The sequence below is a fragment of the Gallinula chloropus genome (genome assembly GCF_964237585.1).
Source record: "Gallinula chloropus genome assembly, chromosome: 32".
Classification (NCBI taxonomy): domain Eukaryota; kingdom Metazoa; phylum Chordata; class Aves; order Gruiformes; family Rallidae; genus Gallinula; species Gallinula chloropus.
The window spans coordinates 899,375-911,679 of record NC_140117.1 but is presented as its reverse complement, the minus strand read 5'-3'; positions in this window follow the sequence as shown (position 1 = coordinate 911,679).

Sequence of the window (12,305 nt, the reverse complement as noted above, 5' to 3'; positions counted from 1 at the left end):
AGCACAGGGAAATGAAATGAATATGCAGGTACTGTGATGAGAGAAGCCAAATTAAGGGGCTATGCAAATTACCCCCACAGATGCACACCTTCAAGGAGCACGCTGTTAATTTAAATAAGCTTGACCAATATTAGGTTATTACTGCCCAATTAATGACAATTGAGGTGGGTTTTTCTAATTCTGATTAGAATTGGGGGGAGGGTGGAAGGGGGGAATCCCAAGTAACCTTTTAATTGCACAAAGTGATTGAAAATCTCCCTCTGCAGGCCTAAATTTGAGGGTTATTTGGTCAAATTTGAGCAATGTAGTTTAATTTTTTAGGCTTTCTTTTTAAGAGAAAAAATGGAGACAGAACAAAATCATCCTTTTTTTAGGATTAATTCTTTTTCTTGCAAGAAAGAATGGATGGGGAAATGAAAAAAAAAAGAAGAAATGGGAAAAAAGAAGGGGGAAGAGAAACATGAGGAGGGGGAAGGGAGATAAAGCAGGAAAAGAAACAAATGGGAGAAAGGGGAAAAATTAAAAAAGAGAAAGGTAAAAAAGTGTGTGTGTAGATTTAAAAAAGGTGGAATGGGATGAAACAGGGGATAAAGATAAAAAAAACGAAAGGGTAAAAAATTCTTACAGAGGAAAAAGGAGTTGGGAAAATATGTTCACATGGACGTGGGGTGCTGGGCAGACCACACTGAACAGATTGGAAAAGACCTTTGAAATCATTGAGTCCAACCACAAAGCTGTCTACCACTGAACCGTGGGGGCCTCATTCTGCTCCTGGGGATCCAGGATCCAGGGTGTTGGGATCCAGGGTCACCAACATCTGCAGGGGACAGGAGAAGCCAGAGCATCAAGGACAGAGCTTGAGAAATGTGTGGCCTGCAGGTTGAGGGAGGTTCTCCTGCCCCCCTGCTCAGCCCTGGGCAGTTTTCACCACTCTTGGGCCAGGATCTGCCCCACAGGGCAAGAGACAGGACATCTCCTTCCTCTGAGTGATCCCATCCCAGAGCCGGCCCCAGCACAGCAATGATCCAGCTCGGTCTCATGGGAAGAAGTGATGTCATGAAAAGCTGCAATCAAGACTCAATATCCCTGGTGACCATGAAGCAGATATTCTTTATTGCAGCGCTGGGTGAACAGGGGATCGCTCCTCCAAATGTGCGTGCAATAAAGGGTCAGTGACACAGCTTTTATCCAAGACGTATTCATGCTACATGCATATTGACAGGGTTTCCAAGGAATGGTTAACTCTTCCTTTATAAGAGCTCATTATCCCCCACCCACCTATCCCACCTCAATAATATCTTGGTGGGCTTCATTTAGTGCTCTTCATTACAGGTCCTTTTGGTGAGCTTTAGCCTCCCAGGCACATGGCCTTGGGATCCCAGACCCAGGGATGCTGGGATGGAGAGGACAGAAAGGGCTGAGCACAGAGTTCCTGGGACAGGACCCCGTACTGTGCCAGAGCTCATGGAAACTCATGCAGTGCTGCAACTTGTTCCTCTGAAAGGCAAAATCAAAAAGCAATGAATGAGCAGAGGGAACAACTACTCACCCCATGGCTGATCCTGCGGGAACAGCCAGAAATCAGGGTTGTTCCCCAACTCCATCCTTTTGGGGAGTAGGACAAGACCACTGGGAATGGCTCCCTGTCAGCCAATCCCCCACCAGCCCACCCAGGCTCTCTGGAGCTCAGCCCAATCATCAGGAACCCCCTAAAGCAAAGTCCCAGACCCCAACAGGCAACATGTGCCTTCGGTCTCCCAGAGACATTCCCCTGATGTGAGGGGCATAGGTAGGGGGAGCCAGGGGGGAGGTGTCAGGCAGGGGGAACCTTTGGACCCTGAGCAGATATGGGGAAGGGGGTCCTGCTGTGGAGGGGAGGTCTGACCTCAGGGCTGGGGCTTACTGCAGGGGGAACATTGGGGCGCTGAGTTTTCCTTCCCTTGCTTTAAAAAACCCTTCATGTCCAAATCCAGGTTTTGAAGTTCTTCCTCAGGCCTGAGACTGGTCTACTAGGGAGGGGCCTGAGGCTGTAGCTGGTCCTGGGGATGGGACCTGGGGCTGGACCTGGGGCTGAGCCTGGGGGCTGGGCTGGGGGCTGAGCAGGGCTTAGGTCTGGCCCTAGTCCTGGGGATGGGCCTGGGGCTGGACCTGGGGCTGGACCTAAGACTGGGACCTGAGGCTGGAGCTGAGCCTGGGGGCCAGGCTGGGGTGTGGCCTGGAGCTGGGCTTAGAGCTGTGGCTTAGGGCTGCAGGAGGAGCAGCTCCCCCAGCACTGGTAGGTCTTCAGCACCCAATGTCCCTCAGACACCCAGCCTGGGCAGGAGGATGCTCTGCTGGGAGGTGATCTGCTGGTTCTGCCTGGGAGCTGGGGCTCAGGGACTCTTCTGGGCTCACACTGCCCTCTCCTGACACTTGAGGGTGGAGACATCCCCAGGGCTCCTCCAGCCCTGAGATGCAAGTCAGAGAATAACAGAATGAAAGAAGGCGTTGGATTGGAAGGACCTCTGGAGGTCATCTAGGTCAAAGAACCTGTAACTTGATCATGGAATCACAGAATTGTAGGGGTTGGAAGGGACCTCGAGAGCTCATCAGGTCCAACACCCTGCCAAAGCAGCTCCCCAGCTCATAATGCACAGGGCGGCGTCCAGACGGGTCTTGAATCTCTCCAGAGAAGGAGACTCCACACCCCAGGGCAGCCTGTCCCAGGGCTCCCTCACCCTCACTGTGAAAAAGTTCTTCCACATGTTGGTGTGGAACTTCCTGTGCTCCAACTTGCAGCCATTGCCCCTTGTCCTGTCTCCACAGACACTGAAAAGGGGCTGGCTGATTCCCCCTGCATTCCATGCTTAAGATACTTATAGACATTAATTAGATCCCCTTAGTCTTCTCTTCTCAAGACTGAACAGCCCCAGCTTATTCAGCTTCTCCTCACAGGGGAGATGCTCCAGGCCCTTAATCATCTACGTAGCCTTTCTTTGGACTCTCTCCAGGAGATCCCTGTCCTTTTTATCCCAGGGAGCCCAGAACTGGACACAATAGTCCAGGTGGGGCCTGACTAGGGCAGAGTAGAGGGGGAGGATCACCTCCTTTGACCTGCTGGCTACACTCCTCCTGATGTACCCCAGGATCCCATTGGCTCTCTTAGCCACCAGGGCACACTGCTGGCTCATGGCCAACCTGTCATCTACCAGGACCCCCAGGTCCTTCTCCGCAGAGGTCTTCTCCAGCAGGTCATCTCCCAGCCTGTACCGATACAGTGGGTTATTCCTCCCCAGGTGCAAGACTTTACACTTGCTCTTGTTGAATTTCATTAGGTTTCTCCTTGCCCAGCTCTCCAGCCTGTCCAGGTCTCTCTGGATGGCAGCGCAGTGTCCTGTGTGTCAGCCACTCCTCCCAGCTTTGTATCATCGGGTACTTGCTGAGGGTGGAAGCTGTTCCCTCATCAAGGTCGTCAATGAAGATGTTAAACAGAACTGGACCCAACACTGAGCCCTGGGGAACACCACTAGTCACAGGCCTCCAGTCAGATTCTGTTCCACTGATCACCACCCTCTGAGCCCGGTCCGACAGCCAGTTCTCAGCCCACCTCACTGTCCACTCATCTATCCCGTGCTCTCTCAGCTTTGCTATCAGGATGTCATGGGAGACAGTATCAAAAGCCTTGCTGAAGTCAAGGTAGATGACATCCACTGCTCTCCCTCCATCTACCCAGCCGGTGATGACATCATCTGCTGATGCTGGGAGCTGCTTTATGAGGATTATGGGAGGAGGAACCTTCCATGGGCTGGATGGACACGATGTCCGAAGACATGAACAAAGACCTTGGGCAATGTTTTGGTTTGCACCACATGTCTGTTATTTTCCGCTAGATTCCCACTCTAATAATTCCCAGAAAACACAGAAGATGGTAAATTCCACCACTAAAGATCCCTGCCTTGCTGTGAGTTGTCATTATCTCGTGCATCCCTGACCATCCCAAGATGTTTCACTCTGCTTATAACACCTCCTGAGGTGCCAAACCTTGCCCGGTGCTGTTCCCCAGCACAAGCTGCAGGGAGAGGTGCAGCTCTGGGAAAAGCCACTTCCAGCACCTGCACCCAGGCAGAGACAGGGAGGCGGTTGGGGTCCCTTCACTCTCTTGTCTCTGGGGCCTGCTTAAAGCTTTCTTTTCTCATTCTGGGCTTTCGTAAGAGGATGCAGATCTTCAGCTCCTTACCTAGGGGTGGTACCTCAAGTCCCGCCCAAACTTGAAAAATGCAAAACGGGGCAAATTTCCGTTACTTTTATCAGCCTGGTGCATCTGGTGCATCGTTTCCGTCTCATCAGAGACTCCTCTTTCTCTGGGGTTTCGAATATATCCTGTCACTTCCAGCAAGTGATTGATTAGGGATAACTCCTGGAGAGGGGCAGTGGGGCAGAGCAGGTGTCTGCCCCAGGGACCTGTCTGTGGTCCCATCCTGCCCTCAGACACCAGTTTCTGGTACTGTTGGGGTGCTGGTGCAGGCTTCAGGGATTTCCGAAACACTCTGGGAAAGGATCAGCCCTTCTTTGCCAGATCCCCTCTGATGCACGGCTGCCCCTCATCACCCCCCTCTGCCTCCCTTCTCCTCCCTCCTCTCCAGTGCTGCTGCAGATGTGGCTCCCAGCAGGACCCAGGGGCCTCCTGGGGTTTTGGGCGACTCTCCACATGCTCCATGTGGGATCAGGTAGGGATTCTGCAGGGTTGGTGGGGGCTTTCACGCGCTCTGGATGGCAGATGTGGGGCAGGAGCTGCTGTGGGGCAGGGGGAGCCCAGCCCAGAGCTTGGCCCTGCATGCTTTTGCTTTCCCTTGTCCATTGTGGGTGACGGCAAGGCTGGCTGGGGTGGAGGTCATTTTCTGGAGCAGGTTCCCACTCGCAGGAAACCTCCTTCTCCTTCCTGTCCTTCCACTCCCGCTCCAGTTTCTCCGGGGTCTCTGGACCATGGGAAGGCAAAGCAACGCCCGTGGCATGGAGCGTGCCTGGCTCACACCAAGCTCGGCCCTGGCCTGCAACACCCTCAATTAACGTAGGCGCCATCTCATGTCTCTGTGTCCTTCTCCATGGCCAAGCTGACTTCAGAGTGGTGGGACCAGACCACACTCTCCATGTCACCATGGGGCAGGACGTGGTGCTGCCGTGTCACTTGTCCCCAGCAATGGATGCTCAGAGCTGGGACATCAAGTGGATCCGACACAGGGTCTCTGAAATGGTGCACCACTACCAAAATGGGGAGGACGTGTCCAGGGAGCAGATGGAAGAATATGTTGGGAGGACAGAGCTGGCCAGAGATGGTCTCTCCAGAGGAAGCCTGGACTTGCGAATCTCTGGGGTGAGACCCTCTGATGATGGTCTGTACATCTGCACCGTGACTGATGGTGCCTCCTATGGAGAAGCTTTGGTGTTTCTGGAGTTTTCAGGTTTGTGCCCGGTGCGGTGTTTGCAGGGGTGGTCGTGGTGCCTTTGGGGTTGTGTGTCCCTCCCAGACCTCTGTGATGTCCCTTGGTGCCCCAGGAGAGGTGGTACAGTGTCTGGCAGCCTTGAGGCTTATTGAGCAAAGAGGAGTCGGTGCAGATGCAGCCTCAATGTGCTGCAACTCAGCAGCTCAGTCTTGTTGTGCCAGTAGTTTTGGGAGAGATCTGGGATCAACGCTTTGCAGTTCCTGCACAGGTTGGGGTGGGTGGGTTTGGTGGGAGCTGTGAGGGCTCTGCTTGGGGATGCAGGTGTGGCCTTGGAGCTGAGCCCATCCCTCCCTGACCCCAACCCCGGGCTCTTCCCCAGCCACAGGCTCTTGTCCTCAGCTCTCTCTGGAGGGTTACGAGGCCAGAGGCATCCGGGTGCTGTGTCGATCGGCTGGATGGTTCCCGCAACCGGAGGTGCTGTGGAAAGACCCCGACGGGCACCGTGTCCCCTCGGTCTCCCAGAGACGTTCCCCTGATGCCAGGGGCCTGTTTGACACCGAAGACGCCATCGTGGTGATGGGAACCAGCGAGGGGAACTGGTCCTGTGTGGTCAGGAACCGCCGCCTGGACCAGGAGCAGGAGGCGTCCCTGCGCATCTCCGGTGCGACGGCTGCAGCCAGCCCCTGCGGCACTGGAGCAGGGCGGGGGGTGGCTGCCTGGCTGGGAGCAGCTTTGGGCTGGGCTTGGGGTGCAGCATGGGGGCATGGGAGGACTCTGTCCCCTTGAGGACAGAGCTCACAGGAAAAGGGCTGGGAGGTATGAGGCAGGGGTCTCTTGGTCCTTGTCCCCATGGATGGGAGTGGAAATCGGTCCCTTTCCCTGTGGATGTTTGTTTCTCAGCTCCCTTTTTCCATGATGCCCGTCCCTGGATGGTCAGTCTGAGCGTGCTCCTCATGCTCCTCGCTCTCTCTGTTGGGTTCCTTGTCCTCTGGAGAAGGAAAGGTACGTTCGCCCCTGAAGGACAAGTTCCTTTCATCAAAAAGCTCTTTGGGAAGGACAGAGGGGACAAGGACATGGTGCGCTGTGGGCAGGAGGACAGGGAGCACGGCAGGAGCACCTGGCTGGTGGGAAGGTCCTCTCCTCACCTCCTCTTCCTCTGGCTTTGCTTTTCAGCGCTGCTGTTTTCCAGAGAGCTGTGTGAGTCCTTCTGGCCCCTTCCCCCAGCAAAACCTCCTGGTACCAGGGCCCCCAGGATGCACTTGGCTTTCGGGGTTCCTGACATTGGGTCTGAACTCCAGAGAGCCTGAGTGGGTTGCCAGGGGATGAGCTGGCAGGGAGCCATTCCCAAGAGTGAGACAGTCTGGTCCTACTCCCCAAAAAGAGTTGGGGATCAGCCCGAGCTCTGTGTGCTCCAGTGGGATCAGCCCTGGGGTGAGTGGTTGTTCTCTCTGGTCACACATCACTTCTTGCTTTTGCTTTCCAGGGAAACGAGATGCAGCCCTGGGTGAGTGTCCGTGAGCTCTGGCACAATGTGGGGTCCTGTCCCAGGCACTCTGTGCTTGGCCCTTTCCCTCCCTGCCCATCCTCTCCATCTCCCCATCCCTGCCTCTGGGAATGCCCATGACCATGTGCCTTGGAGCAGGGACAACTCCAGGATACCAGCACAGGGATGGACACTCTCCCTGCCCAGAGGTGTTGGGGACCATATCTGGGATTTGACCAGTTTTCCTCTCTCCTTGTAGCCTGGAGGAAGTTTCTGATTCCCAATAGACCAGGTAACTGGGGGTTCTGGTGTCACTCTGTGTTGTTCTCCTCCCATTCCTCCTGTGCAAGGGGCATCTGGGCAGGACAGTGGTTGGGACTGGCCGTGCCTGGGTATGTTGGGTGACTCCCAGACCCTGAGCGTCGCACTGGGCTGTTCCCCTGCTTTGTTCTGGCCTGTCCCACCCCTCGTGAGCTCCATCAGTGGGGCCAAAAGGAGCCATCTCCCCCCTGACACCCTGGGCATTGCCCAGACCCAGCCACTGCCTCCTCATCCTGGTCGTCCATGCTGGGATCACAGCCCCACCGGTGCCTGTTCCCACAGCACTGAGCTCAGTCATGGCCATGCTGGGACCAGCCCTGCTTTGGGATCTCTTGGAGGAAGGAGATGCCCCATGCCCTGCCCCACAGGGCAGATCCTGTCCCCAGGGGTGTGAAACCTGCCCAGCGCTGAGCTCTGCCCCTGATGCTCTGGCTCCTCCTGTCCCTGTAGACGTGGTGACCCTGGATCCTGACACAGCTCATCCCATGCTTGTCCTGTCTCAGTATGGGAGAAGTATGAGTTTGGGAAGAGAACCCCAGGACCTGCCTGACACCCCTCAGAGATTTACGTATTGGTGCTGTGTGCTGGGCCAGGAGGGGTTCAGTGAGGGGAGGCACTGCTGGGAGGTGGAGGTGAAGGGGGAGAATGGAAGTGATTCATGTTGGGGTCTGGGGGTGGCCAGGGACTCTGTAAACAGGAAGGGGGCTATGGAATTGAGCCCTGAAGAAGGGATCTGGGGGGTGGGGCAGTCGAAAGGGCAGTTTTACTCTCTTACCTCTCCTCTTTCCCCTCTGCCCCTGTCCTGGGTCGCCAGCAGAGTCTGGGTGTGTCTGGACTGCCCACAGGGGCTGGTGACTTTCATCGATGGTCACACTGGGGTTGAGATATTCACTTTCCCACCAGCCTCGTTCAATGGAGAGACCATCCGACCATGGTTTTGGGTGGGTACATGGAACACCAAGCTGTTTCTCATGGAGAACACCTCCCCAGCCCTGCAGAGCCCCTGCCCTTCCGCAGACCCTGCCCACGCTCCTCTCCTCGGTGTCGCAGGAGCAGATGTCTCACTCGGCCCCATCCCAGCCCAGGAAGCAGAGGAACAGTGAGGGGGCTCAGAAGGTTTTGGCTGGGCTGGAGCTCATTTCCCCACTGTTTCTGGCACGGGCTGTGTGTTGTATTCCTGCTGCAGGCAGAGCTGGTAACAGTGTGATGATGCAATCGTTAGGAGCCATGTGGGGATGTGCAAGCCATGGCCAGGACACAGTTGCTCCCCCTGGGCTCCATCATATCTCCAGCTGTCCCAGCTGTGGTCCGTTGGTTGCAACTCTGGCTCTGGCTGGGCTGAAATCTGTGAAGTTGAATTTTGCAGGTGGGTGGGACAGAAATGTGTTTGGTTTGGTGCCCAGACACGGTTAATGGGGGGGTCAGGGCTCTGCCTGGCTCTGCTCACAACCCCCCTCTGAAGACCAGCCCGAGGACTCATCCAAACCACGATTTGGTGTCAAGTTTCCTTGGGTAGAGCTGAATGTCTGAGGAAGAGGAAAGCTCCTGCCCCAGCCAGGGTGAGGTCTGGGGGATGGCTGGGGAGGGATGAAGGCAACAGGAACGTGCAGGACCAGAGACCCCACCCTATGGAGAGTACCATGGAGGAGCCAGTTGTCCCCCTGCAGCCCATAGAAGAGGACGAGAGACCTGACCTGCAGCCCATGGAGAGGCCCCCACACCAGAGCAGATTTTCTGGGGACACTTTTGACTCTGTGGGGGACCAGGCTGGAGCAGTCTGGGCCTGAAGGCCTGCATCCCATAGCCCTGACCCATGCTAGGGCAGCTGGGGAAGAGATGAAGCCCCAGAAGGAGGGAGGGGTGGGGGGAGGTGTATTAAGATTTGGGCTAATTTTGCATTGTCCTGCTCTGCTTTCATTGGGTAATAAATTAGTCCCATTTAATTCTTTTTTGAGCCTGTTCTGCCCGTGACGCTGATTGCGGAATGATGTCTCCCTGTCCTTATCTGGACTCCACTGCCTCTCAATATCTATTTTGAATGACAGAATGATTGAATGCATTTGGTTAGAAGGGATCTTTGGAGGCCATTCTGTCCCACCCTGCAATGAGCAGGGACATCTTCACTAGATCAGGTTGCTCAGAGCCCCATCAAGTCTGACCTTGAATGTCTCCAGGGATGGGGCCTCCACCACCTCTCTGAGTAACCTGTGCCAGTGATCCACCACCCACATATTGAAAAACTTTTTCCTAATATCCTACCTAAATCTCCCCTTTGCCAGTTTGAAACCATCACCCCTCGTCCTACTGCTCCATACCCTCATGAACTGTTCTTCCCTAGATTTCTTACAGGCACCTTTCAGGTATTGGAATGCTGCTATAAGGTCCCCCCTTCCATCCAGCCCTCCCATCCATCCATCCATCCATCCATCCATCCATCCATCCATCCATCCATCCATTATCCATCCATCTGTCGTGGTTTTGCCCCAGCTGAGAGCTGTGCACCACACAGCTGCTTGTTCTTTAAACGGGACTGTGGGGGGGGAGGAAGCTGAGAGAGGGGGGAGAGGGAAGAAGGGGAAAAAAAATCCCAAGGAAGCAAAACCTGGCAGGTTGGGATAAGGAGAGTTTACTGGGATAGCAGAAAGAGCTTTCCCAAAAACCAGAGCATCCCCAAAAGCACATGTCTTGGAGCTGCCTGCTCCTCTTCCAAACAGCCCCCCTTTTACGCTGAGCATGAGGTAATTGGCATGGAATACCCCCTTAGGCCAGTTTGGGTCACCTGCCCTGGCTGTGTCCCCTCCCTTCTCGTTAGCAGGGAAATATGAACAACTGAGAAGTCCTTGATTGCTGGGCAACAACTGGAAACATCAGGGTGCTCTTAGCACTGCTCTCATCCCAACTCCCAAACACGGCATTCCAAACGCTGCTAGAAAGGAATTGACTCCATCCTGGCCCAAACCAGGACAGGGGGGAAGAAAGAGGAGAAATTCTGCCTAAACCCTGCTAAGAAGAGAGGGGCGATGGGAGGGTACCCGCCCACTCACCCTAAAGGAGAGTGCGGGCCTGGGGACCCCTCAGCAGAGGGCGGGACCGGCCCAGTGGTGTGCAGCTCACGACTGGCTGCTTCCCCCCGCCACTCGTGGGCTGTATGTGCTGATTGGCCAGAGAGGAGTAAAAAGGGGAGGTGCCTTCTGCTCTTCTCCTCAGAGGCAGCGGGATCCCGGAGGCGTGGCCCTGGCCCTGGCCCTGGCCCTGGCCCTGGCCCTGGCCCTGCCCTGCCCTGCCCTGCCCTGCCCTGCCCTGCCCTGGTGGAGAGGTGGCTGTGGGACAGGGGGAGAGAGTTTGTGGGGGGTGGGTTTGGGGCTGTGGGGCTGAGGAGTGAGAGGCAGAGGGGTTGGGAGAAGAGGGCTGCAGGGAGAGGTGACTGCGGGGCTGGGGAGGGTGCTGTGGGGCTGGGTTTGGGGGTGAGGGGCCTGGTTTGGGGCTATGGGACCAGGGGAAAGGGGACTGGGGTGTGGGGAAGGGGCAGGGGGAGAGGGGCTGTGGGCAAGGGGAAGGGGCTGCAGAGGGGGGTTTGGGGCTCCCCCAATCCCTCTACACACCCACCCCACCCCCCCGCCCCGCTTCCTACCACTTCCCCACGTCCCTCCCAACCCCCCCTCTTCCTGGCTTTTTCTGGGAAACCGGGATTAAGTGCTGGGCATTGGTGGCCATTGCGATGCCCTGCGTGGTCCCGGTGCCCTCACCCACCATGGAAGATGGGTCACAGCCCTGTAGCCCAAGGGGTCTCCCCACTAACATGCCCACCAGGACAGGGTGGCAGCAACCAGGGTCCACCAGCACCTGTGGGTGGGATATAAATCCGGGGGGGACAGCAGGCTGCGCAGATCCAGAGCTCCCCTGGAAAGGGGATAGACCTTGGGATTACTCCTTGAGGTCTCAGGAACACCTCTCAAGGCTGCTCCTCCAGATCTTGGGAGCTCCTCTGGAAAGGGAATGGATCTCCAGGTTACTTATCAGGATCTCCCCTGGAAGGGGATGCCTCTCAAGGTTACTCCTCCAGGTTACTCCTTGAGGTCTTGAGATCTCCCCTGAAAAGGGACACCTTCCAAGGTTACTCCTCAGGATCTTCCCTTGAAGGGAAAGGTTCTCAAGGTTACTCCTTGAGGTCCTGGTGCGTCACGAGTGGCGTCCCCTAGGGCTCAGTCCTGGGCCTTGTTCAACATCTTTATCAATGACCTTGATGAAGGGATTGAATGTTCCCTCAGTAAGTTTGTAGATGAGACTAAACTAGGAGGAAGTGTTGATCTGCCTGAGGGTAGGGAGGCTCTTCAGAGGGATCTGAACAGACTGGAACGATGGGATGAAGTTTAACATGGCCAAGTGCAGAGTGCTGCACGTGGGACATAACAGCACCATGCAATGCTACAGGCTTGGGGGAGATTGGCTGGAGAGCTGTCAGGAAGAGAAGGACCTGGGGGTGTTGGTTCACTGCAGGCTGAATATGAACCAGCAGTGTGCCCAGGCAGCCAAGAAGGCCAATGGCATCCTGGCTCAAAAACATCCTGGTATCAAAAACAGTGTGGCCAGTAGGTCTGGGGAGGTAGTTGTGCATCTGTACTTGGCATTGGTGAGGCTGCACCTCGTGTACTGTGTCCAGCTCTGGGGTCCTCACCATAAGAAGGTCATTAAGGTCCTGGAGCAAGTCCAGAGAAGGGCAACCAGGCTGGGGAAGGGTCTGGAGGGCAAATCTTATGAGGAGCGTTTGAGGGAGCTGGAACTGTTTAGCTTGGAGAAGAGGAAGCTGAGGGGAGACCTTATCACCACCTAGAACTACCTGAAGGGAGGTTCTGGAGAGGTGGGCGATGACAGGTGACAGGAGATGGGACAAGGGGAAATGGTTTTGTAATGGTTACAGGAGCTACTGGCTCAAGCGAAAAGGTGTACTTTCTAAAACCCCTGTCTTTCAAACTAGGAAAACAATTGGGAATGCACAAATTCTTAGACATGCCTAACTCCCCAAAACCATTGTTGGGCCAGGATTTACTAGAACAGTTAGAAGCAAAGACAGAATTTAGAAA